This window comes from Anabrus simplex, chromosome 3 (genome assembly GCF_040414725.1).
Source record: "Anabrus simplex isolate iqAnaSimp1 chromosome 3, ASM4041472v1, whole genome shotgun sequence".
NCBI classification, from domain to species: Eukaryota; Metazoa; Arthropoda; class Insecta; order Orthoptera; family Tettigoniidae; genus Anabrus; species Anabrus simplex.
Genome location: NC_090267.1, coordinates 472,696,887 through 472,702,827, shown reverse-complemented (window position 1 = coordinate 472,702,827; position 5,941 = coordinate 472,696,887). Strand labels below are relative to the sequence as shown.

The following is a 5,941-nucleotide window of genomic DNA, read 5'->3' as shown; positions in this document are numbered from 1 at the left end:
CCCCTCACTGGGCTGTATATGCCATGGATGATGTGAATCCTTCTGTAACTAATTCTATACTAGTAAAAATGTTTTCATTCCTCCCCCTGAAGGAGGAAGCGGGCCTCTTAGACGGTGACGCCGTCCCTCAGGCCGGGAGATTTGTTACGGTGAAGGAGATGCTCGGAGATGGAGAGGGAGTTGGCTGCCGTGGCCTATACTAGGAACTGCCCCGACATTCGCCTTAGTGCAAGAGAATAGAAAATCACGGTAAACCATTCTCTGGACAGCTGAGGGTTGGGACCTGCCGTTAGGTCCAGGCCTGTCCCGTCTCTCGAAAGCAGAGGCGTAGAGCCACGATCGAGCCGTGGCCACCCCTCTTCTGCTCGGTTGGCCGGTCAGAGTGCAGGGCTGTTGGACCACGGACCAGCCTTGGCCACTTACGGACGGAGACCCACTCTGCATCCACCGACGACTAATAATTCTCTAGTATACAATTGCCCTCTTCTTAACAGATCGATTTTATAATACCAGTGAGATGAGGCGTTCTTTGTTACTTTATAACATGGATATACTTTTTGGCTGGGAGTCTAGCATATATCGAATTAGATTCATTAATTCCCCGACACCATGGCAACCAAAGCTCGTCTCTGTGTACAAGATCACAAGTGTCATCTTCTCACTGAGCGCTTTCTTCTTGTAACTAAATCACTTATCAAGTGAGCCCCGTTACACTCCTCAGTCCAGGATCAAAATTGTTCAACTGGCCGGAAAGCGAACCCAGGACCTCGCAATAAGAGGCAGCGCGCTAACTCAATACCACAGTGCTCGCTAATATAATAATTCCAACGGCCATGCCATGTTGAATACACCGGTTATCGTCTGATCACCGCAGTTAAGCAACATTGGACGTGGTCAATACTTGGATGGGTGACCGCTTGGGAACACCAGGTGCTGTTGGCTCAATTCCCTTTTTGTCCGGGCCCGCGGTGTAGGGAGAATCGCGTCCGTCTGTCACCCGATGTCCCGGGGTTCGATTCCGGGCCGGGTAAGAGGTTTTTAATTGTAAATGATTAATATCCCTGGCCTGAGAACTGGGTGTTTATGTCGTCCTTAACGTTCCTTTCCTCGCATTCAACACTCTACACTTCCGCAATTCCAATTACACGCAGGTTCATAGATACTGTGAAAGTAGTGGCAAAAGATCTACAGAGGTTGACGCCACGAACAAATATAATTTTAAAAAATATAATAATAATAATAATAATAATAATAATAATAATAATAATAATAATAATAATAATAATAATAATAATAATTACGAGGTCTAGAATATCTTTCATTTTCTCACAATTCTTGAGCGTCACGATTATTTTGTGGATACACTCAATTTTGCTTCAGATTTATCGTAACTCTTCTTTTTCCTTTGCGGGTAGAGTGAATCTTTGCATTGTCTGTAATTACCCCATATATGTTGTAAGAGGCTATTACGAGGGAATCAACCACAAAATCTCTACTCCCTCTCTCATTCCCTTACCCAGGAATAACATATTAATTATTCTGTGCTTCACCATGTACCGGAGAAAATACGAATGCGAATTTTATTTCTTCCCCAACATAATTAAAATTAAAATAATTATTCTCCGTTTTAAAAACATTAAAATTAGCCTTTCTAGGACTAAATAGATGTCAGGAAGTAACAAATCCAAGATAACTGAGTGTAAGATTGAGGATATAAAGCTAGAACAGCTAGATAATTTCAAGTATTTAGGATGTGTGTTCTCCCAGAATGGTAGTGTAGTAAGCAAAACTAATGCAGTGAGTTCGCAGTTGCGATCAACTGGATTCTGTGTCAGCTCCCGGACTAAACTATCTTTATATCGGTCTGTTTTCAGACCAGCTTTATTTCACAGGAGTAAAAGAATGGTGTAATCAGGATATCTTATTCATAAGTTAAAAGTAACAGCTCTGAAAGTAGCGAAAATTGCAGGTGGTTACTCGGAATGAGGATACAAAGTCTACGTTAGGAATAAACTCGATGGAGCTGTACTTATAAACCAGCTTCGTTGCTGGGATCATGTTAAACGAATGGAGGAGTAAAGGGAGACTAAGACGACGATGGTTAAATTCAGTTTCAAACGATCATAAATATATGAAATATAGAAGTAAGCAAGGCCACAGAACTAGTTATAAATAGATGATTTTGGCGGCGATTAGTAAATTTTCAGAGGATTGCGGACTGAACGCTGAAAGAGATAAGTCTATAATGAAGATTTATCTCTGTATGTTATTTTTTAAGATAATAGTGACACCATTAAGTTTGGGAACGTGATGAGTGTTGAAGGAAACGTGCCAGTTAAGGATCTCAGTAATTTTACTATTGATCCAATCCAGAAGTATTATTAGAGTATAAAATAATCCTAAATACAAAAATGAAATATAATTCTAAAATAAAGGTCTCCTCATGTTTATATATATCAGCTCAGAATGTATGAACAACGGTACCGTTTTCCGGTTCATGAAAGATCTAGGTATTGTTGCATCCTGCGTAAATGAAGAAAGCCATTTATATCCATCTTTTTATTTAATTGAGTTCGTGAAATCAGGGCAATTTACGACTGCGTTTAAATTTTTTATGAGTGTTAATCTGGCCATTGTAAATATTCACCCACACCTCCGACCACATATTTTGTCATGAAAGACGGGTGCTAGAATGAAAAAAATATATCACTCTATCACTCTGAAAAGAGTTTGTGCACATTTTTATATTTGTGTTATTGTTCGCGATTAGTTAAACTCTTCAATTGATGGACAAAATCCTCAAATATGAATTAACAATATTCATACTTGTGCCCCTTCCCTTAAATTAAATCAGTCGGTCAGGAAATATAATAATAATGTTATTTGTTTTACGTCCCACTAACTACTCTTTAAGGTCTTCGGAGACGCCGAGGAACCGGAATTTAGTCCCGCAGGAGTTCTTTTACGTGCCAGTAAATCTACCGACACGGGGCTGTCGTATTTGAGCACCTTCAAATACCACCGGACTGAGCCAGGATCGAACCTGCCAAGTTGGGGTTAGAAGGCCAGCGCCTTAACCGCCTGAGCCACTCAGCCCGGCAGGTCAGGAAATGAGTACACATTTCATTCGGAGTATCATTTATTAGAATATACATTACATTATGTCAACCGAGGGTAATGAATATGTATGTATTTTAAAAATTTATTTAATCGTATCAGAGGTTACATTATCGTGCTGAAATCGATCTCAAAAATCTCTTCGGTCCTTTTCTTTTTTGAACTGAGTCACTAATTGAACTACCAATACAGCCTATTAGCGACGTGACTATCTTGCCTTCTGCTTGAACCTGTAAATGACCAAGACGTGCCGTACCGGAAACCACGCCAATTGTAGCAGCTATTAGCCTCCTTGGTCTGTGCCGACATCGTTACCTGAGTTTGGTTCACGGTGACCTCGTCGTGAAATGGATCGCCTGGAACAGAGGAACTGTAATTCTGTCAAGATATTAATCTATAATAGTTAACCATTTTGAAAAGAAAGAGGAATTTGTAAATTTATTCAGAAAAAAGCGTACCTACATGTACTGTAATATATACAAGTATACTTGTACTGAAATACCGGTTTTCACGGATAATGAAATGGCGTATGGCTTTTAGTACCGGGAGTGTCCGAGGACATGTTCGGCTCACCAGGTGCAGGTCTTTTGATTTGACACCAGTAGGCGACCTGCGCGTCGTGATGATGAAATGATGATGAAGACGACACATACGCCCAGCCCCCATGTCAGCGAAATTAACCAATGATGGTTAAAATTCCCGACCCTGCCAGGAATCGAACCCGGGACCCCTGTGACCAAAGGCCAACACGCTAACCATTTAGCCATGGAGCCGGACATTCACGGATAAATAAGAACTTATAATGTCCTGTCTTCATAGGATTGTCTCTTATAAGTTAAGGGCATAGAATACCGGCACTTTTGCAGACCATACAAAAGCCACTGTGCTCGGACAGCAACCACTGTTTTAATAATAGGTTACTCGACCAAATAAATGCTTAGTTGTAGGTCAACGTGCAATATAACACAGTAATCTATTTTAAAATAGAGTCCCCAGCACCTTGTTAAGTTTATTTCCTAAAAATATCGTCTTAATCGGCGATAGCTATTTACCAACTTATTGATATACCATTTGGTCACAATTTTATGAAAGTCTGGCTTGCAAACGTCTTCTATCATTGTAGTAAATATTGACGTATGCCATACCGAGAAGCCCGGTGACGCTGATATTCGACCTACGCGTCTATGAATATGAGGCCCTACGCAGACCCTGAGCCAGATTCAGTTAATTTTTGATGACTAAAATTCTCGACTTGGATGGGATTCGAACGCGCGACCTCTTGAACTAAAGGCCAGCATGAAAATTAGTTAGCCACGGAGTCGGAAATTAATATGGTTAAACACTGTTATTATTAGGGAATAGTTTTTCAGGTATTAATAGGTTAGAATGCAAACGCATTTAACCAAGGCGCAAGTGTATACTACCTGCACAACGGTTCTGTAGACCGGGCGAGTTGGCCGTGCTATTAGGGGCATGCAGCTCTGAGTTTGCATCCGGGAGATAGTGGATTCGAACCCCACTGTCGGCAGCCCTGAAGATGGTTTTCCGTGGTTTCCCAATTTCACAATAGGCAAATGCTGGGGCTGTAACTTAATTAAGGCTACGGCTGCTTCCTTCCCACTCTTAGTCTTTTCCTATCCCATCGTCGCCATAAGGCCTATCTGTGTCCGTGCGACGTAAAGCAGCTTGTAAAAGAGTATAACGTGACGCGACAGTGGCGGAAACGTAACCACCGAGCTCGATAGCTGCAGTCGCTTAAGTGCGGCCAGTATCCAGTATTCGGGAGATACTAGGTTCGAACCCAACTGCCGGCAGGCCTGAAAGTGGTTTTCCGTGGTTTCCCATTTTCACACCAGGCAAATGCTGGGGCTGTACCTTAATTAAGGCCACGGCCGCTTCCTTCCCACTCCTAGCCCTTTCCTGTCTCATCGTCGCCGTAAGACCTATCTGTGTCGGTGCGACGTAAAACAACTAGAAAGAAAAAAAGGAAACGTAACCAGCTGGAGGTTAACTTCCTCAAACATTTGAACGTTGTGCCGACCAACTATCCCAGCACATTTGTGCAAATCATTTATTGATCTTACTTTTACGCCGAATATTACTCCCGATCTCTTAAATTGTCTCTTATTTCTCGTATCACAGACCCGTACTACACCATTTGTTTAGCCACATTCCAAGTGTACCACGTTCTAATGAGTGAAAATTATTAGCCGGAAAAAATTTGTCTTTTTTTTCTGATAAGTAAGTCAATGTAACCCTCAAAATATTGCGGCGGTTACAATAGTGGCGGGCGGGCTGAGGTTCTCAGACGGTTGAAGCACTGGCCTTCTGACCCCAACTTGGCAGGTTCGATCCTGGCTCAGTCCGGTGGTATGAGAAGGTGCTCAAGTACGTCAACCTCGTGTCGGTAGATTTACTGGCACGTAAGAGAACTCCTGCGGGACTAAATTCCGGCACCGTCGGCATCTCCGAAAACCGTAAAAGTAGTTAGCGGGATGTTAAGCTAAATATAAATATTATTATTATTATTATTATTATTATTATTATTATTATTATTATTATTATTATTATTATATTAGGTTAGGTGTACAAGATATAATTAGGGAATTATTCCTAGCATTGCATGCCTCATTAGTATCGCCATTCATCTTTCAGTACAATCTTGTATTAGAATGCACATTTCTAACAAGGTTCGTTTGTTGTAGTGCTGTAGGGGGCTAAGTGTTCGTACAAGACTTTCTTCCTCCAGGTTAGCAATTGTACGCTAAAGCATCATTACCATTGGGCCAGGCTATCCATCTTGTAGCGTGCGACGTCGCTATGA

The 5,941-nt window shown here is 41.6% G+C and overlaps 1 pseudogene; it reads left to right on the top strand.

Moving 5' to 3' along the window:
• The first annotated feature begins 823 nt into the window (after positions 1 to 823).
• On the top strand, positions 824 to 942 carry LOC136867564 (5S ribosomal RNA; annotated as a pseudogene).
• The last annotated feature ends 4,999 nt before the right edge of the window (positions 943 to 5,941 follow it).